The sequence below is a fragment of the Cydia strobilella genome, chromosome 6 (assembly GCF_947568885.1).
Source record: "Cydia strobilella chromosome 6, ilCydStro3.1, whole genome shotgun sequence".
Classification (NCBI taxonomy): Eukaryota; Metazoa; Arthropoda; class Insecta; order Lepidoptera; family Tortricidae; genus Cydia; species Cydia strobilella.
Genome location: NC_086046.1, coordinates 7,904,263 through 7,927,704, shown reverse-complemented (window position 1 = coordinate 7,927,704; position 23,442 = coordinate 7,904,263).

Sequence of the window (23,442 nt, the reverse complement as noted above, 5' to 3'; positions counted from 1 at the left end):
CTGGCGATGGATTGCCGGGACCGCTCGTCTCCTGGGAAGAGATATCCATTTGTCCTTAAGTCTGTAAACAACCCACCACTTTTATGATTTGGTACCTTAGCTACACGTAGCTAATATTGAATAATACTTCCATAAATATGGAAGTACAAGCTTTGAAGAGTCCTAAAGAAGTTGCATTTAATAACAAAAGTTAGGTACATATGAATATGAATATGCATTGAAATATTTAGAAACACTTCAAATTACCTTTAATTTTCAAAAATACACATTCAAGCTTTATTTCTTTTTCATAGTCCTCAAAATTATACGTAAGTATGTATTAGGAAAAATGTATAAATATAATGTTACTGACTATGTATGTGATTACGCCGTATAAAAGGAACATCATTATAGTTCTTATCGCCTGCGTCAGTGGTGTTCAGTACCAAAATGGACATACCTTCTATTCACCGCAGTCACAAATTGATCCAGGTACTTGCTGACGGTAGATTGAGCAATGGACAAGCCATGGTCTTGTCCAGTTCCCCTTTGGTAACGTGGTGATGTTAGAACCTAAAATAAAGAGTTGTAAGTTGGTATGTCATTATTAAACAAGTATTAAGATCAAGGTGGTGGTAAAGGTGACAAGAATGATTTGAGGAATAGTGCAACATTATATCTTTACTTTAAGATGTGCCGACAATCCATCGCCATGTTGAGGTTTGAGGTCGGCGTTGAGTTCGCCACACAAATAGAGTGCCAATTTTTTGCGCACTCTATATATGTGACGAAACTCCTTGTTAGGCATATCGAATGGGTTGCATGCATCCCTTATGGCCCGTCGTTGCAGTTTTCTTTCCTCTTTTTCTTCAATAGCAGCAGCTGCCAAGAAGAAATGGTATCTTGCCATCCCTACAAAGAATGTATTGATAATATTATATGTAAATAAATGGAATCCAAATTGTATATATTATATTGAAAAAAAAAAACGGATACTTACTGATATTTAACTCCAAAAACTGGTATATTTCACAATTTATATTCCACAAGTCTTTTTCGCTGATCTTAGCAGAACAAACGAAAGATGTACTATCCTCACAAAAAGACCTTAAACCAAACTTCACGATAGAATATGGAACTTGCATTAATTCTAACTTAAGATCACATCAATGTTCATATTCTGACAAATAAATACTTTTCATTTCATTTCATTTCAAATCCCCTTCTAGTATTCAAGTCCATGTGTTTCCACTTATCGTGCCCAGTGAGCACTACGATAAATTAATCAAAGGCTAGCCGTCAAAAATCGACTATATGTCTAATTATCCAACAATTGTAGCCATTTACCGGCTATTGCTGTCAAAGTGGACAAAAGTATATAAAAATGTATAAATTTGGACAAGTGTCATATATATCATTTAACTTATCCACTTATCATCAAATTTTAAGGTGGAAATTTAGACAAATGACATATTATCCAACGACCATGTTATGCAGTATATCATTTACCGGCTATCGTTGTCAAAAGTGGATAAGACGTCAAAACTGGATAAAATGACAGTTTTATCATCATTTATACAGCTATATCATTTATACAGTCGAGCATCATAGCCCGGCTGTAACGATTGTTATCAATAAAATTTCATTTTCATTTTCATTTTCATTTTATAGCATTTATTTCAATAGGTACCTACAATAAAACAATAATATAAAATGCACAATGTGAGTTTTAAAACAATAGGTAGTTCACATTTAAATTGAATACAAATACGTCAAAGTTGAGCGTTTATGACTGTTAAATTTTGATAGAATACCGCTGTGAATTTTATTTCACTGAAACGATCAAGTTATGAATTTCGCATACTTTGTAACACTATTCAAATTATAATCGTACCTACCTCTATAACGGTGTAAGGTCTACGTCTACGTGTAGCAGAAATTGCTTCGGTGGCCTAGAACTTTGATGATAGGTGGGTAGTCCGGTGGCCGACTGCATGAAACCCTAACTGATAAAAAAATTTAAAATACCTACTCTGTAGGGGTAACTGACTTTTAGTAGCTTCAACTGCTCTTGGTCAGCCGCGGCTTAACTTGGCAAATGTGACTTTTTCAACCAAAAGGTACCACATTGTCGCTTGTCAATAAGGTTGATTTCAAATTGAAGCTGTATGGAAATAGCGCCTTATTGACAACTGACAATAAGTACCGTTTTGATTGAAAATGGCACAATTTTTATATAATAAATGTGGGTAGGCTTGGGTGCATTTAGGTTTAAATTTTTTATAGAGTTTTTTTTAATTGTCCCTAAATATTGTCTAATGTATACCCAAAGGTGAAGTTACACAGTGTCACAAAATTAAATTCCAAATTATAACTGCTAAATGTTTGCAAGATCTAAAGAAGTTTGCTCAATAGATAATCGCATAGAAAACTTAATGTCGCATAGTTATATTTAAGGCTAGGGTAACAAACCTGTTAACATCTAGCGTTCTTTAAACGTTAGAGTATGTTCGGAAAGAGAAGAGTCGTGGAATGTATGGGGCCCAATACATTCCACGACTTTTCTCTTTTCGCACATACTCTAACCTATTTTTTTACCTCTGTTTAGATAACGATAAAATAATACTATAGGTAAATATTTTGATTAATGAGTAACAGCAAATTTAAACACAATTAATGAAAAGTGGCAAACCATTAATCTTTACAAAAAAGTAAAACCGACTTCAAAAGGGATAAAATAAAATATTATCTCGTTTTATATGCGCTAGCAAACTGATACGTTTGAAGTTGATGCCAAGCCAAATCTTAAAAGCGTCAAGTTGCCGTCAAACCGAATGCCAACCCTGGTATAGTTTGATAAGAACAAAAGAACCATTAAGGTAACTATTTAGCTTGGCACCGACTTCAAACTTATCAGTTTGCTAGCGCATATAAAACGAGATAATATTTTATTTTATCCCTTTTGAAGTCGGTTTTACTTTTTTTAAAGATTAATTTTATTTTTCCATTTTTAGTTTTTTTCATCTGACTGGCCAAACATCATGTTGCTAAAGTTTTTGCAGTTCGGGTAAGTTTCAAGGTCTGGATCTGAAGCCATCAAGATTTGAGGAGTTGGACCTCATGGAACCCATCATCAGAACTAGACCTTAACACAAATGTTCCTTCAGAACTTACTTGTGCTTAACAAACATAACGTAGAGGATAAATCACCAAAATTGAAATATGCGTTGTTACAGAGTCCCGTTCTGGTCACCATCAGTAGTTCCACTTCATCAAATGGTACTATTTTGGATGAAAGTGCTTGGTTTGTTGATGAAATACAAAAACCGATATATGTATGCCTATAAAATTTGAGGAGTTCCCTGGATTCCTAATGGATCCCTTCATCAAAACTGGGTTTTTACAAAAACGGGATCAACTGTTTAGGGACTATATACATTCAAACAAAAAAAAAACCACATCGGTTCATAAATGACGGAGTTCTGAGGAGGTAACATACATACAAAAAAATACGGTCGAATTGATAACCTCCTCCTTTTTTTGAAGTCGGTTAAAAACAAATGCGATCGTTTACCAATCAGCCATGAAGGTTGAATCAGCCATGGCAAATACATAAAATAATAATTAATCCAAGACGATTAAATAACTGTTGTTCAAACAATCGTTGTCCAACGGATTTGTTTATCCAAATTAACACAACCTTGCGAGGTACTAGATGAGTTACTGCTGCAGTGCGCGCTCTGCAGCAGTAACTCCATTTATGTCATATCAATTCCATTTATGTGTGTGATATATGCAGATGCGTCGATAGGTATTTCGGCGAATCGATAGCTGCAAACTAAGTAAAGCTGAAATTCATTACTTGATTTCGCATCATAGTCAGGTATTTTTTTCGAAAGCTGATGCAAATTCCAATCGCGCATGTATAACATCACTGCTTTCAGCATTTTATTTCTTTGTTGGAGCGATACACTCGCTCGTGAATAATTCATAGTGGTGATCCACACTTAAAATGGCAATCTGTCGTCGGAGGGAGTTCATAAAATGCGATGCGGTTTTGAGGAAACGAATAGCGTTATCCCAAACTGTAATAGCGCTTACGGAAATACCGCGTTGCCCTGGAAATACGGAAATGATAGTTTTATGTGCGCTTTACCTACGCAGAAAAAAATATTTATGTGCCCGTTTAGATGGCATTTACCTGCCTCGGATTACCTGAGTTATATCAGGCGAGTAATAAATGGAACAGGTATATTATTATGCGATGCGAAATAAGTTTTTTTCCTTATACATAATAAAGCAGGAATTAATTAATCCAATCAAGCACAAGCTTCCTTAAAGCTCCAGCTCCAGCGTTCCGTAATTGAATTTCTTACGTGCACGAGGATATTTCGGAAACACCCGAGCCGATTCCCCTTGTCACTGGAAATAAACATCAAACGAAATAGAAACGTGGCTAAGCCAATGTAAGTTTCACCATTCTCGCATGCCGTCTTGTCCCATGTCGTATACAATCCTTTATATAAATAGAGGGTCTTTGTTCACTCCCGCGACCGCGAGCGAGGCGATCTCGTTCAAAATTGGAGAGCACTCCAAGTGACCTCAATACTTGGTAAGACTTTCTTTTATCCTTCTGACTGGTATCTGTACGCTAAAATGGATATCCTCATATTTTTATAAGTCAGGGTGCTCGCTAAAAAATAACGAAGGCGGAGGTGATCGGACGGAATGGAAGATCGTTTAGTTTTATTAACACATTTAAAGCAAAGGGCAGTATTTTGTTTTAAAGCAACAAATAGGTTCATGGAGTTAAATCACGGTTGAGACGTTAATTTCGGATTTGCATAAATTCGCCTTTGAATTCGATATGAACTCTTAAAGGGCGAGCCATTAAAAAATCAATGAAAAGTCGCGTCACAACAGAATAAAATAAATTGGCGAGGGCGATGGGACAGTGCAAAATTGCGACATTCGGTGCGGGTCCATTTAGCCTGATGGTTTTATTATGAAAATCGGCTCGCCAGGGAACATCTGGGCGTACTCGCGGCCCCCGCCGAGACTGCCTCGCAGATATCGCAAAAATAAAGCTTATTACGAAAGGCATCAGCAACAAAGTCGTACATTTTAAAGATCAGACGAAGTTTATGGGTTTGCTTATTTTTCCTTTTCTGTATTTAAAGAGCGATTGGAAACATTTTGTGTGGTAACGTAGTTTATACAGAACACTCGGTAATTGTAACGATATTAATATTATTCGTACGTACATCTTGTACCAAGTTTTCAATAACGAATCATAAGAACTCTCATATAAGTACTATATGGCTAGAGGCTAGACCAAATTTGGACGATTTTTTTTTACTTATTATAGTAGACTTTAATTAGCAATGATGTAACTCATGAAAGTAATAAACACTTTATTGTACAAAACAAGGATAGGTAACAGCAGACATGTACATTAGATAGTACAAAGGCGACCTTATCCCTATGAGGGATCTCTTTTAGCTTATCTCAAATACTTTACTAAAATCGATACCTAAGGTGATGTTTATGATATAAGGCTTATCTATTTTTGTGTACCTAAATATATGTACATAATCCTATTTAAGTATAGATAATAACTACCTTTCTATACTATACTTACCTACTAGTACGTGCTGTTTTAGAATCATAAAATGAAAGCAGAATAAATGAATGTTATGCCGATTTACAATTTATATCACAATAAACCTGTTATTAAATATATAGGGTAGCGATAGTTTCGTTTTTAGTTCAACTTTGTTGAAATGCCAAGCAACTAGGTAACGCTTAAATTTATAATGCCAGCATACGTTAGGACAAGTTTCCTGTGGCTTGTTTAACGCTGATATTTGACATTTCGTCTTAAATAAATTATTCAAAGAGTTTCAGTTCAAGTAAGATAGTGAGAAAACATTATATCATACATATCATACATACATGTCAAACCAAGTTGTCAGTAAATAAGAACAAAAAAATTATACTCATCATTTTCTTTTGGGTGCCAGTACTACTGTAAGACAAAGATAGTATGATTCTCTCTGTCTATGTTTGAAATGAGACAGCCCTTTGACAAACTATATGTATAAAGTTTACTTAGCGTGGTATTTTTTATACCAAATACACACAAGATCAATTAAAACTGTAAACAATATGTGAAAATTAAAAGTTAATTATTAACGGTAACATAACATACACCTTCGATGTAGTTAACTATTAGTAATTTATATGAAACAAATTTTTTTCTTTAAATACTTTGATGGAACTCAATTTTGGGCTAGTGACAACGCCTCACATTCTTGTATCACGAGGAAGAATGAGATATCAGATGAACTAGAGGCCGATACTGATTTAGCAATTTGTTATGGTTGTGATCTTATAATTATACGACCTTGATACGACTGCATCTCACGCGCACCAAAAACCATGAGCAAGATGTCGAATTACACAACTTCTAGTGCATTTCGTTTGCACGAATCAGCGTGAGCTGTTGTCAAGGTCGTATCAAAATAAGATCAAAACTGTAACACTTTTAAATCTGAATCGGTCCCTGGGCAAGGTCAAAGGAAACCGCTGGAGGAATGCAGTTAAGGTTTTCCAGCTGACGATATGATGATACCTATTCGAAATTATGATAGGTGTATCAAAAATCGCGGCGTCTGAGGCGCTTCTGCATTCATAAATTTCCGTGGCCGTAATACGGGTGGTCAGTGATTTTCCACTAATTGCCGTATCCGTCCCGAGCGCTCGTATTTAAGCAAGGCACAGCATACTATTTATTGCAGTAGGAACATTGGAATCATATGGGATGTGAAAGATTTGGTTGAATCGTGGTGTAGTTGGTCGTACCGTACTTAATTTAAAAAAATCTCAATTAATCGTAAATACTACGAACCTAGGCCACTTGTCACAAAATTTTAGTACAGCTAATATACATTAATTATTAACTATTAAGAAAAGAGCGTAAATTGCTGCAGACTATTTAAAATTAATTTATCAATGCAGAACAGGTGATATTAATAATATATTCAACAATAACAACAATAATGTGATGCAGCGCAGAAATTAAAATTTAAATACCTACTGTTCTCTTAATGGATTTAGGCACCTATTTAGTTTCAAGTTACCTATACTGACACATTTCTGTAGGTATTTACGGCGGAATTGTTCTTTATGTTTTTTGTAATTTATAAAGCGTATTCCACAAAAGCATTTTTGCGAATTAAAACCTTTCGCTACACATTATTCTTATTTTTATGTGTAACTTATTCGTAAATTATGTCCATGTTCCTGTAATGTTACTTATGTCCATGGGCGACGATGACCGCTTCCCATCAGGCGGATCGTCTGCTCGTTTGCTAACACATAAAAAAATAAGTAGTGAAAAATTGTGTTGATGGCAAACAAGAGTACTGTTATCACGAGTATCTCCTATATCGCCATACCGGCCTGTAGTTTGATTAAAAGGCCCGGTCCTCGGCGAGGTGTCGTGTCGGTAGGTATAGACGGCGCCGCTCATCCGGAACAATTTCACACTCACCGGAAATCCACTGCCATCTGTCCGGTGTTCAATAGACTCTATACTACTGTATACATGTATACACTCGTACATTATCGAAGTTATAGCAGGAACAAAGGCTTTTCTTTTTTTTGTCATGTTGTTGTTCGGAATGTACGTTGATGTTTAATTATGAGACATTTTAAGCTTAGTCACGATAACCATCAGTTTATGGAGTATTAAATAATATTTTTATTGCGACAAAAAGGACCATAATTTGATATTTAGGGTTCCGTACCTCAAAAGGAAAAAACGGAACCCTTATAGGATCACTCGTGTCTGTCTGTCTGTCCGTCTGTCTGTCTGTCCGTCTGTCACAGCCTATTTTCTCCGAAACTACTGGACCAATTAAGTTGAAATTTAGTACACATATGTAAGTTTGTAACCCAAAGATGGACATGTAACGTAAACATATTAATTTTGAACACGGGGGCCACTTTTGGGGGGTAAATGAGAAAATTAAAAAATAAAGTTTGTCAAACTATATCGCGTTACATATCAAATGAAAGAGCTCTTTGTGAGAATCTTAAATATATATTTTCTTATAATTTTAAAGTAAATAGTTTAGAAGTTATTCAAGAAAATATGCAAAAAATGACCGTTCGCCCCTTTATCTCCGAAACTACTGAGTCAAAAATTTTGAAAAAAATACATAAAATAGATCTTTACCTATAGATCACCGGAAAACCTATTAGAAATATGCAGTCAAGCGTGAGTCGGACTTAATTACTTAGTTTTTTGATCCGACCCCTACGGGTGTTTTAAAGACATTTCACATAAAAGATACATTGTTTAAATTGTGTAATGTACGGAACCCTTGGAACGCGAGTCCGACTAGCACTTGGCCGGTTTTTTTCTGACCACGCAACAGTGCGACCGTGCTACGATCAACAGTGCTACGACCTACTGTCGTAGTTTGTTTTGTATTCTACTAAATTTCACGTTTTAGGAATAATTTATGTTCAGGTTTTATTAGGCTTTGCAGTCTTAACAAACAAAGCCATATAGGGGAGCGTGGGGGAATTGGAGCCTACTAAGGATATTTATTAATAACTTTTATATTTGTTGTAATAAAAAAATGGTTTAATTATGGACTATAGGTATTCACTTACTTCTGTGTGGGTGGAACTCATCCCAAGGATTAGCTGGAAGGCTGTACTCCCTTTTTGGAGAAATTTATTTTACCGAATTTCACTTGGCAACCAACTTTTCACCAAAGTCATCGTTGGCATAACTTTACTTCGCAACCATTTTATTTCCCAACCCCATAGTTGGGAAATGAAAATGACGTACTAGGTTGGGTTAGGTTAGGTTGGATTGTATCGGAGGTCTACAACCGAGTGTATCGGAGGTCTACAACCGAGTGTATCGGAGGTCTACAACCGAGTGTATCGGAGGTCTACAACCGAGTTCCCGAAACCCCGTCTACAAAGCACGCGGCGGAACACCCCAGGGGGTTTAGTCCGTGGGAGTCGGACATACCCACTAGGCTTCTCCCGGGCCAGTGGGATCCATAAAGGATTCCCCCTGGGTCATCAAAAAAAAAAAAAAAAAGGTTAGGTTGGATTATGTAAAGTTGCGAAATTAAATTCGCCCAAATGAGTTTTCTGTGAAAAGTTAGTTGGTAAGTGAAATTCGGCATAACAATTTTCGGCGAAAAGGCAGAGAACCGCTGGAAGAGATCCCTTTTAAGGATAATTACGTCTTTTTATTCTTGCATTTTTACTTTTTTTTTGTGTGTTTCCTTGTTTATTTGCAACAAAGTGACATATATACCTATGTCACTTTATTGTCATACATGTGAAGTTTGGCAATAAGAGAACAGGGTAATTGCGAAACTTTCGTAATATTATGGGAATTTCCATATACGAGCGCTTTTTTCAACCAATCGTACCGTGTACTTGTAAGTATTGTTAAGTTCGTCGACAAAGCAGCGATTGCTTTAAGTTTCAGGAGATTTAAAGCAGGCTCTATTTCCTACTGTTGAAAAAAATGAAAAAAAAAAATCCCCGCGGACGCCCGTCAGGTAGAAATCTCATCCAAACCGGCTAATGTATATTGCCGGGATTGTTACGTAATTAGTGTAATTAACGTGTCAAAAAAATTACTAACGCACCCACGTTTTTTTGATTACAGATCATTAACACCAATTCCATAAACACCACCACACACACACATCCACATTTAACTCCATCTTTGCCTAATTATTGTGTATTTTATATTTTAGATAGGAACGGCAAATTTGCGCTCTAAAACCAAAGGTCAGTTACTTGTCAGCAACATTACCGCTACCCACATCAGCATGATCAGCATGAGACAGAGTAGCGACAACTAAAAACCTGCTGTGAATAACAAACGTGATTATCAGACACCTGTTGGCGCGCTTTATCTGTCACGCTATGCCTGTACACGTTTGATAACATCACCCAACGTAAAAAAGAAATGCCACTTTTGACACTGACATGTTATCACAATCAGGCGTTGTGGCAGCAGCAGGGTTGCAGGCGTCCATATACTCCATAGGCTGCGGTGACTGCTTACCATCAGGCGGGCCGTATGCTTGTTTGCTACCCACTTAGTATTAAAAATACAAATACAAATAAATAAATGCAGCAAACTACACAACATGTTAAGTATGAATGGATTGGTATGTGTTGAAAATAAAATGTAAGGACGGTGAATCCTGACCCACCGTGATATATACAGTTCACACTAGTATGGGGGTCAGATGACACTTGCTTGCCGGTTTTGTACCATAAATAAGTAAAACTATGTAAGTAGTATTAGCACCTTTATTTACTCAATAAAATATATTTTATCTTTATCTTTAAAAAAACAATCAAAATAAGCCGCCTGGAAAGAATTTTGGACAAATTTCTAGTTTTAATTTCATCTTCGTTTCTTCTACGATGTTCGGGCCGTAAGATTTCGATGGCTCGAGCAAGTACAGGCGATAATCGTGCTATCTGGAAGGCGTACTCTGATGCTCTTCTTCTTTAACCCACTGGATGCCTTAGGTACCTCTGAAACGTAGTCACAAAATACCTACGAGTACGTACTTAGGCAAACTCCGTCCTGTCTGCTGGACAGAAACGGCATGACAAAGAAAAATAGCGGTCTTGGAACTTCGAATGGTTTGCCATATTTACTAACATGGTAAAGTAAGTAGAGGTAAAATGTTTGCAACTTTTACTTTACTAGGACAACATATGTTGCCTAAAGCATGTCATTAATGCATATATAATCTCCACACCATGGTTAACTTTATTTTTCAAACTTGTTTAGCCTTTGATTACCGCCGACAATACCTTATACTTAAGCCAATTATCTACGCCTAAAAACGTTCCAGAAAGTAATAAAAACGCGGTATCTACTCGTCAATCCGTTGAAATCCTTATCCATTCATTACAGGACATGAATAGGTATGTACGAGTATGCAAACAGACTCATTAGCAGTATTCCGACCGAGCAGCTTGTTTACAGATCGTCCGTATCGCAGAAACTCATAAGTCATAATACCGTAGTCGGACTATTAGATGGATATTGAACCTTGTTTTTATGTTATACCACACATACTAAAATGGCAGATCGATTGCAAACAGATGCATGAGCAGCATTCCGAGCGAGCGTTTGTTTACAGATCGCCCGCATCGCATAGCAGAAACGCATAATAGTATTATTATTTTACATACATATTTTACATAATAGTAAGTACCTATTACAGTAGTCGGGCTAGCCAGAGTTGGCAGATACTAAACCGTGTTTTTATATCCCACAATTACATCCCGAGGTCACAGCCTAAGAAAAGAAAAATAAGAAAGCTGCATATCATTCCTTGTCAAACCGTGTCGTGGCGGGCGGCTTGGAACCGTTTACCGGATAGTGTTGTGACTGCTCCTTCGGTATTGACCGACACACATTGATTGAAACACATTGGTGTTTAAAAATATTTAGATTGGACAATTAGTGGCTTTTAAACAATAAGTTAGACTGATGTTACTTAGTGATGTGATATGACTACAAATTTTGAACTATATATACAGGACACTGTGTGACATAGGCTCATCAGCTAAATAGCTGCTCGTCTATAATTATCATCACTACATAGTGTATAACAAAGCAGCTTTCCTCTCTGTATGTATGTCTGTCACTATGTATGCTTAGATCGTTAAAACTAGGCAACGAATTTTGATGCGGTTTTTTTTAATAGATAGAGTGATTCAAAAGGCTCGCGAAAAAAGGTATTTATGTATAATTTGTAAAGGTTTTGTGTAAATTAATTGAACTACCCGTGCGAAGCCGGGCCGGGTCGCTAGTATAATAATAAGGTACGGCACACTACTTGAAGTATATTTACACAGATTAATCAGACCTGATGCCGAATCGAAGATATTTAATTATACCTTTTACACACTAATCTTAAACATACGAGTAGGTATTTAAAAGTATGATACTTTTACAAATTTAATTAAAATCTCACGACTGATGAAGATTAGTATTGTTTGTCACAAATAATTTTTCTTATTTATTGAACGTTAGCCAGTCAAATATCTGGACTATCAAATTTTCTGTGGCTGTAAACTACTAGAGTTTCTCGGTTACAGAAGGTTATCCTTTGAGCCGCGTTGAATGATACTCGAGAGCGTAACACAAAACGGCTTTGTTAGCACAGTGGTCAACTGCGGTGAATTACGAGCTGTATATTAAATCTTAGTCATTTAATTTATTCATTATTATACACTGGATGATTAATAATATTAAAGCATAGGTTTAACATTAAACAAAATTATTGCTTGTATTAGATCTGAAAAATCTAAGTTAAAATATATTCTGTTTTTTTATTCCGTAGACTAAAATGACATTTCATGTGGTACTAAGAAATGTCATGTCTTACACATGAAACGTCATTTTAGTCTACGGAATAAAAAAACAGACCTTAGTGTTTCGTATTGACAGCTAAAAAAAAAGGCTCGAAACCGGTTTTTCATAAAAACGTATTCCCCTATTTTAATCATAGCTATGCCCGACCGGTTGATTTTTTTAGACTTTTTAATTATTATAAGAGTTAGGAGCGACAAATTGATTTCATAAAAAAATTTAAAAGCCCCTAAGTCTTATAAAAAGTAAAAGTCGAAAACAATCAAACGGTCGGGCATGATTAAAACATACATCAAATTGTGTAAAAATATTTTCCATAATGTCAATATCCAGGGAGGAAAATGAGTACTACGTTTGTATGGAGAATCGATCGTCCCCTATCCTCTTGTTTGCATAGATGGCGCCAGCATAGGTTTTACCCGTCTCTAGTTTGGTTCTATGAGATTTGGCGTAATGGACATAAAAATACAAAAAAAAAGATTATGACACTTTTCTTAACTGTTTGTCTGATTTAATATCTTGTCTTTTTATTAATTATATTACAATTCAAGTCTTGGAGACCCTTTACACCTCTAAGGATAATTTGATGATCGTTTTTTATTAATATATATTTTATCTCTGACACCTAGAGACTTTTATATCTCTAAACAATTTTAGTACTTGTCTGTTGTTTGTATATTTTTTATTAGTTTTTTTTGTGTAATTTGACATTTAGACTGGATACGTCTCTGACCTTTTATCCAATATTTTGTGTAATTGTTTTTTTTTTGTAAATTTTGGTTAATTTTATTGCTTGTAAAAATTGACATGTAAAAGTTCCCCTGTGGCCTATTTGCTGAATAAATGTTTGATGTTTGACTGAAAGACCGATGCTGGAGTCATCTGTAAAACACTTTGACCGGCCAACCCCATTCAGTTACCACAAAACATGTTACCGTATAGCTCCATCTAATTTACCGTGGATTGAATTTATAATTTTTTTGCTAGAATCTTGGTTAACGCAGATGTTACATCGAAATATTAGTCCAGCACAATTCTGCCGACTTACGGCGTGCAAATTTTACTATAAATACTCAATTATTAACGTGCATTTACTCTTTATTTACATTTCATAGATTAATTATTACTCAATAATAATGCCCATATTTATAAATTGTTAATTACAAAAATGCGTATAGTAATATTAACTGATATCTTACAGAATACTTTACATTGCATTAATTCAATTATTACACTATTATACATACAACTAAATTTAAATTTACAGCCCTTTATTGCGCAAAATTATTATTGAACGTGGGTGCAAGTAGTTATCGTCACCGAAAATAAACCTTGACCAACAATTCCACAAGGGTTATAAATAATATTCTCACTTTAAAAATAATTATAATCCGCTTAGCATTGCAAATTGCGTCTGAAAGGACGGCAGTCGTGGAATTCTGGTCACGTTTGAACATACACTTCTATTTTCCCATTAAATTATGACATTGCGTGTGGAATACTAATGGGTAAATTCACTTATTAGTTTTTAACAACCCTTATACAGGTATTGTTAAGAATGGCTTCATTAAATGAAATGATAAATGAATACTAGAATGCGTCAGGCCAAAGAGAATATATATGATAGAGGGGTACTGTCATAGTAAAATGTGTAGTCACAGTAAATTTACTAATACTCATACATATTTATATGATTTTGACCCATGTTCTTTCACTGATATGTGTTAAAATTGTTAAATAACAAACGAAACTCTTAATTCTATTTGTAATACAAGAAATACAAAAAATATTAGAAACTAAAATCCGTTCTGAGCCATGCCGGGTCCAAAGGTCCCCATCACACTAGCAGCGTTACCCCGCTGTATGGCGACGGAGACCTGTTGGACGAGCCATGACTCAGAACGGGGGTCACTCCCTTTCTCTCTGAGGCGCTTGCCAAGCTCTCGGAAGAGCTCACGCGCCTCCCGCCCCCGGGCCCGGCTGTCTCGACGGCGACGGGCACGAAGTCATAGGTGGCTTCCAAAGCAGAGTATTTGAGGCGCTTGCTTTTGGCGGCAGTCTCAAATTATAATTATGTCTATAATTACAAACGAAACCGTCAACGCCATCTAAACGAGAATAGGCCAAAGGTTGGTATTGGTGGTAGCGCCATTTGTGCGAGAATAAAATTTTCTTGATTTTCGAGGCACGTTTTTACCTTAGTTCATCTATTTCTAGTTTATTAGTTTTTATTCATCTTCATCTTATACGGAGTTATATAGGTCTTTTTTCCGGTTTTCCGTATATTATAGTAAATCAACTTAAATAACATAAATATAATTATAAACTAACTTATTAAATAAACTAAAACTACAAATAACTTAAAATTAATACTAAAAAAAAAACATCTATATATAAAAAAAAATACAAAAGAACACCCCGCCCAATAGGTCTTTGGTCAGGCGTTTAGTATTAGGTATTATTAGTTTGTAAAATCAATATCAAAACTGGAAACCGATTCGAACTAACAAATTGATGATAGACATGATAGTAAACTGTACCAGCATTGCCGATGCCGACGATGATTTAACAATTTATTTAAGTGTTCGATCTTATATTAATGACATTATAATAACAAAATGTTAAATCAGAATTGCCCTCCGATGCGGAATGAGATTGTTATGATATGACCACAGAACATATTAAAGAGGTTAGAATGGCGACCGCGAGCAGTTAGTGTCGGAACCGGTGTCGCCGCTAGGTCCCCTCCACTTACGCTTACCGGTGAAAAGATATGCCTCCTTTAGACAGATTTGATGTCTGGCTTCTTAATCTGCACGTTATAACGGCACAAGAAGGCATGCTTACTTCGTTGTGAAATAATTTACCACGGCGAGTGCTCAGGGCTTGTAGGGGCTTGCGAGCGTTTGCTCAAAACCGCGCGCCGACACGTACCCTGCTTGCATCGCCATTCTAACCTTATTATACTGTTCTGTAGATATGACGCAGTACATCTTGCTGTCACCAATAAATGTGAGCTACGAGTGTGTACTCTCTAACCATTCGCATTTTAAAAATAAAATGGTAAAAATTGCAAATGGCTAAAATCGCAATCTGGAAAAAACGATTTCCGGAAAAGACAGTACACAATGAGCTACTAGTAGTTGTCTAATTACACGACTTGCAGTAAATTTTACGTGCACCAATAAGCGCAAGCGAGCGTTAAAATGAAATCAAAAACTAAATAAAATCAAAACGATAACAGATTTTAAAATCATAATAGGTACCGCTATCGGTTCGTGTAAAAATCCATTTAAAATTCGAAGGTTTGCTACGATACCCCTTCTACGCCGTAGCGCGTAGCAGAGTAACCTTGTACAGTCAGCATCTACTAGTAATAGATAGTGACGGCCAAAGTGGCCCAATACTTTGGCAACCAACTTTATTTCTATGGTAACAAAGGTATGTTAAGATATATTTGGCCACTTTGACCGTCACATCGAATAATGAAGGTCTGTTTTAATGAAATATAAAGGTCGATTATAATTGATAATCGTAAAAAGTACTAGTTGCTGTCCCTATTTCTTTTCCTATATATCCCATAATGCAATGTATTGCTAAACATAAACAAGCAGTTACCTAGTATACAATTAGCAATATTTGCATAAGAAGACGCATGCGAATACAGCGGTGTACCTAAGCCGCGCTTGCATTAATCAGGCTGCATTGTGCATTTGCTAAATCCTGTTACTTCATATTACGTGTTATATTATAATTAATAGTATTATAGAACACAATTTATAAAGAGGAGGATTTATAAGCAATATAATGAGGAAACTTGGGAGGCGAGGCTTTGCTAAAGTGAACTGAATGTCCGGGTTGGCCAGAAGGCTGCTACTGATTCAAGATTTTGTTACGGTTTTGATCTTCTAATACGACCTTGATGATTGTCTTGGTGATTGGTGCACATCTCAAGCAAGACTTTCATTGCATTTCGCCTTCACCAATCAGCGTGAGCCATCTTGTCCAGGTCGTATCAAAACAAACACAACCGGAATCGGCTTCCAGAGCTCGTAATCGAGCCGTTAGATTTTGAGTCAGAGATACTAGATATTTTTATAGAAATACCTATAAAAATGGACTTACGATATCGGAAAGCTGCATGGTAAAAGGTTCTACCCAAGCGCTTCACGAATGATACTCATAAGTCATAACAACCACGCAATATTGTGTGGCATATTTATATGTTTGTTACTTAATATAACGACAGCTGGGGGAATTACGCTGTCGCTGTCGGTATTCCCGAACCGTCAATGTGACGGCTACATGACATATTAAATTAAAGAACAAAGTCGCACATCGAACGCTTAAGCATTTAAGGTAAAGCCTGACCAGGAATATATTGATCACGCGCCATGTTGCGGAATTTCACTGGAACTATTTTTTTTATACTATACTGAATGTCACCCTATACATGCGCAACAACAGTGCCCTCTTGACAATGATCATATATTACTGGTCAGGCTTAACCTTAAATGCTTAAGTGTTCGATGTGCGACTTTGTTCTTTAATTTAATATGTCATTTAATGAATTAGGAATTTTAAAAAAGTATACTTATTTACGATTTTACTTAGGCGCAGTAGATATTCCAGATTATGTATAAATAATTATGATACGAGTATATAGCAAATATATAAATAATTAGAGTAACTTTTTGAGAGATTTAATAACGCAGAGATAATTCTGAGCACGTAATATAACCAGAACAAAAATAGTTCTGAAAAAAAGACACGTACCTGTTAGCGTACGTAGGTGTTGTCCCTACTCGTACTTATTGGGCATAAAGATTGGTTTCTCCAATATTGTTAAACCTCAACAAAATACAAAAATACCGCCTCGGGGCCCCGAATCTCTAGTGAGTTTATCAAGACATCAGAAAATCAGACGTCATAATCTAGAGTAGCGCAGATTTATTTGCAAATAATTCATGCGTAAAGAAAAACCACATAACGGTTTGTCTACAACAAAGTGTTTCATTTGTCTCCCGAACTCCGCATTAAGTACGGTCTGCACATCTTGCATTCTTAGCATATTTGTATATGGCTCTTTATGTAAGTCCACGGCTGTTTCGTGCCATACAATCTCAATACATAAATGTGTACCGTTGGGTAGATTCATGAAGTGGCTCTAGCTACAACTTTAATCTACTAGTTTTACTTAATTAGTTAGTCTCAACTTATTAAACATCAATCAGGCAAACTATAATTCAGGGCGACGAAGACTTTACAGGAAATATTTTTTTCCGACTGACGTAAATTCTCTTTAATACCTACGTAAAGTTGAAAATCTACCCTGAATCTACATTGGTAGGTATTCCCGAGGCCATCCATCTATACCTACGCCTTAAGTGACCTGGAACAGTAGGTAGAGGCACCAAACTGCTTATTATATAATTTCTAATTCAATAAATACATAGCAGGTCACGGCTACTAACATAATGTCAGTTTTTTATGCCTCCTTATTAAGTTTTTGTGGGCAAACGAATCAGGGGTCGGAAACCGATATTTGCTCCATACAAAAATACCGGTATTATTACGTTCTTTTTCGTTCTTTTGTTTATAATTTCATTTTTAATAAGACGTTTTAATAATGCAAAATTGTTTCCTAAATACATGATTCAGTCCTACGTAATGAGCATAAAAAAAATCAAAATATTGGGCTATTTCGGGGTTTGTAAAAAATACCGTTTCCGAGCCCTGAAAAGAATTCGTCTAATGGTACCACCATTGGGACATTTTGGACGACCTATAACAAGATCCTATCGTTAGTACCAACCAACAATTTATCGCGTCAGTTTGCTACTACGATATGTTTTACTATTTTAGTCGACCTATAACAAGGTCCCATCGATAGTATCAACCACCACTATCGCGTCTGTTTACTAGTTACTACATTTTACTATTTTGATTTGTTAGTACCAGTTGAACATTTCAACCTACTACTTATTTGTTTTGCTAGTAGCAGTTTAACGTTTCAACCTACCAATTATTTGTTTTGAACATTTAATTCGGCGTAGCTTTATTTTACGTTCATAAGCGCATTGTAATATGCCTACTTGAATAATAAACTATCTTTATTTCTTTATCTCAACTTTATTTTGCTTGTACCAGTTGAACGTCCAACCTACTACTTATTTGTTTTGCTAGTACCAGTTGAACATTCAACGTACTAATTATTTGTTTTGCTAGTACCAGTCGAACATTCAACCTACTACTTATTGGTTTTGCTAGTACCAGTTCTCCGACTTCACTCACGCCGCCATTTCATATCGACTCATGAAATGGCGGCGTTTCATAATATGCCTAGGAATATCTCGATCTGCCCGGTTTTACGATCTGTCGCCGACATAGACATTGGCTGTAGTGTTGTGGGCGTTACGGGCCCCAATAATGAGTAAATATACCAACATTTATATATTTATTTATTTAAACTTTATTGCACAGTAAAAGTTGTACAAAAGGCGAACTTAATGCCTGAAGGCATTCTCTACCAGTTAACCTTTAGGCCAAACAGAGATCAAATATAAACATTGTCTGCCGACGGTACTCACGAGTGAGCTTAAGTCATAAACTTTGATCCCACGCTCTGGGCTGCGCCGGGCATCACGTATGTGAGATAAGTGAGCCCTTTCTCAGACTTATTGCCTACATTTACCAAATAATCACCCAGCCCAGCCATCTAACAGACATTGCCTAGTACGCTCGTAACTACATTAACTTACTTGCACGCAAATAATGTCGGACCATCAACTTTAAAGCACTAACAGTGCGAGTAGCGTTCACGGCGTCGTTAGAAAATTAGCTTAATGTTAGACCATACAAATTTTGTAAATAAATTTTATAGGTAGTTTAAATTTTAATTTAAATGAAATTTCGTGGTTCTAAGTAATTCATAACACAAGAAACGGTACCATAATACAAATTTTTAACTTGCAAAACGAGGTTGGAGAGCGTCAGTTCTCACTATAATTTTATTGTATTACTTACTTTACTTTTTTAACTTACTGTAAGTTTTACTGAAACTCAAAAATTTGTGAAGCAGATTACATATTTTTATGTTAATTAAAACATTATCGTATGAACAAAAGGTACATTCTCTGTTTGAAACAAAAAACTTGCTACACATTATGTAAAATAAATCAGTTAGTTTTAATGTTTGTACTCATAACACTCAATGAATGCTATGTGATTTGTATTGATTCCTGGAAAAATATTTAACATTTTCACTGTTTTTAGGGTTCCGTACCTGACTTATGTTAAAAGGAAAAAAAACGAAACCTTTATAGGATCACTCGTTTGTCTGACCGTCCGTTTGTTACAGCAATTTTTCAAGTGAAAGTTATCAAGATTTTTTTATCTGTATTCAGTTGAAGTATGAATATATTTATACCCATGAGAAGCGTAATATAGATAGTGAAATTATTTGTACCTTTGTCCTCCGATAAATAGAAAACTTCCATCTATAAATTAACATGCATTTAGACAAAAGACCTGGCCAGTTGGACAAAAAGTGTTGAAATGAGAATTTGAATCAGGAATGTGAAAGTGTAGTGTACAGTCAAGTCTCCCTGGTTCTCTGAGATTCGGGAGAACTGTGGGGTTCTCATCTGAGGGAACGGCGTACTATGACGAACAACAATAACGGGCGCAGCTGCGCGGGCGCCGAGCCCGCCGCCGATTTGGACTCGCTCAAGGAAATGCTTCGTAAGGTAATATTATCTTAAGTTTTTTTTATCTAGGTATTGTACACAAATAAGTCAAATGTTAATAAATAGAGCAAGAGCCAAGTTCGATCCAGTTCCGAACCGAATTATAATTGTTTAGTCGTCGACATCGTCTCACGTACGAGAAGTAGTTAGTTCTCGAACTCCATCGAACTTCTATTGACTAAGTTCTTTGCGTTGTTAACCTTAATTTAACAAGCGCAGTCTTTAGCAGAAATAGGTGCTTAGATATAATGTGTTTTTATATTGTAAGAAATAAATCCAATAATGTTAAAGAAATCAGGCTTAAACAAATCCAGGCAAATTCAGACTACGATTTAATTAAATCAAATTTTAACGAAGTGCCTTGCAAAACTAACATACTCGTAGCAGTGACGCTAGTCAACAGTAAAAAAACTGTAGACGGACTGGTTTTAATCCAATTGCCAATAGCACTATCGAATTATTTGGCATCATTCATTTCGCGGCAATCTTTAACAGAACGATATTATTATCATATTTATTTTAATGCTAGTATTACCAGTAAAATTAAAAAGTATGCCAGGTCTATGCAACATAAAAAACAACATAAAAAACATATTTAAAAAAAATTGACGACCGTTCTGGCCTAGTGGGTAGTGACCCTGCCTACGAAGCCGATGGTTCTGGGTTCAAATCTCGGTAAGGACATTTATTTGTATGATGAGCACGGATATTTGTTCCTGATTCTTGGGTGTTTTCTATGTATTTATATATTATATATATCGTTGTCTGAGTACCCACAACACAAGTCTTCTTGAGCTTACTTAATTAGTCAATTTGTGTAATAATGTCCTGTAATATTTATTTATTATGTTATTATTTAAATATGTATATTCCATTTATATGTGTTTGCTTTATTTTACATATTATACCTCCTCTACTTTATAAACAATATCAAATAATATTATTTTGAGACATATTTAGTCGTGATTTAGGTGATTGAATAACTACTTAACTCAGCGATATGTAAAGCATGAGATTACTACAAAGTTAACGAATTAAATCTTAAAGGGCATTAACATAGCACTTTGTACCGGAATAGCTCTGAAAGATTCTCACCAAAGTTATAAGAGACTTACAAATGAAATTGTAAACTTATTTAATCCAATTCGAAAAGGATAGATAAAGACTAAACTACTAAGGAAAGGATAGGATAGATGGCGTGTAGCGGGGGTAGAAATAAATAAGATTATCATTCAGAACACGTGCGTTTGCAGTTTGTAGTTGGGTCTGTTTGAAATTGCACAGAATAAAAGAACAGTGAATCCACCATCCAAAACAAATAAATAAATAAATAAAAAATAAAATCATTTATTTCGGACCACAAAAATCACTAGTATTAGAGTCAGAGTTTAAATTGTCTATTGCTTTTTTAGGGTTCCGTACCCAAAGGGTAAAAACGGGACCCTATTACTAAGACTCCGCTGTCCGTCTGTCCGTCTGTCCGTCTGTCTGTCTATCTGTCACCAGGCTGTATCTCATGAACCGTGACAGCTAGACAGTTGAAATTTTCACAGATGATGTATTTCTGTTGCCGCTATAACAACAAATACTAAAAACAGAATAATATAAATATTTAAATGGGGCTCCCATACAACAAACGTGATTTTTTTGCTGTTTTTTTCCGTAATGGTACGGAACCCTTCGTGCGCGAGTCCGACTCGCACTTGACCGGTTTTTTATTTTAAATTTGATAAACATTGAGTGAGTTATGCGCAAGAGGAAGCATTTTTATATATAAGTACAAAAATTTTACACATTCAATGCCAGCGCGAGCTACGCGCTACGAGCGTAGCAGATAACACGGGTTTTCCCGTTTGTAACAAAAAGCGTTAACGCACAGATAACACTCCCAGGGTCGCTGGCAGTATACCCGGGGTTTTTTTTTGTAAAACCCGAATGTCAGTCATTACCAAGTCACATAGAAGTATGTATAATAAATAATTTTGAAAATACATATAAGTAGAAAAAACCGACACCCGTCATTGAGAAAAAACCGATGCCAAAATATTTGTACATACATAGCAACAACATAAGGTGTTCCAACCACACTAGAAGAAAATATTATGTCGTTTTCAGATGTAAATATTATGAATAAATATATATCCGATCTGCACTATTGTTTATGTAAGTTTTAATTTTATAATATTAGTTAGTTTTTAGTATTGATCTGTATTTTTATTAATATTATTTTGAAATAAAACAATATTATGTAAGTTGACGTTTATTTTAATAGTGACAGCGTCAATATGATCTGTGTCCCTCCTATACAAACAGAACGACCAGTATTAGTAGACGCTGACGCTATGCAATCAACGGCTCATGGCTTCGTTAGTATAAAGAACAATTATTGCCTTATACTGATGACCAAGTGACAGTATCTAGTTATGTAAGTTACTCAATGTAAGAAGTAATCAACTAATAATATGATTAATCGGACTGAAAGTTGCTATGTAATCGAAATATAAATACCATTGTACCTTTTTTAATTATTTTTTCTTTTTAATTATCTTTTTTAATTTTTCTCTGTATGTAATGACAAAACATGATACACACACACAGTACAAAATACATTCTTACCTACACTACATCCACATATCAGCCCCACATATCCATATACGCACACTAATAACACAAATACACATAAAGTTATAAATATAGAGCTGTACCTAAGAAGGGTACAATATGATAGTAGCGACCGACCCCAACCGTCCCGGGACCAGTCTGAAAATCAGCGCGGAGCCCTCTGGCACCGCACATGCTGAGATTGGAACCCTTTGCCTCACCATAGATTTAAGTTATAGTTATTATGTTAAAATGATATTTAAGTTTAGTTTATATTGTATTTTTAAGCTATCCTTTCACAAATTGTAGATTTTTTCCTAAGGTGTGGCAATAAAATTTTTTTTTTTTTTTTACCTAATATGGTGATCCAGGATTATGTATAGTACTTAGCACCAATTTTTTTATTGTTGATTATGATAAATGGATATTTGACAGATGATTTGACCACAGTTAAACGGTTTATAATACTATATCTATCTTTATAGATATAAGGGTCTATGTATAACTTACTCCGACTAAGGAACAAAGAAACCATAAAAAACCGGCCAAGTGCGCGTCGGACTCGCGCACCGAGGGTTCCGTACATTACACAATTTAAACAATGTATTGTTTTTTTTTATACCACGTCGGTGGCAATCAAGCATACGGCCCGCCTGATGGTAA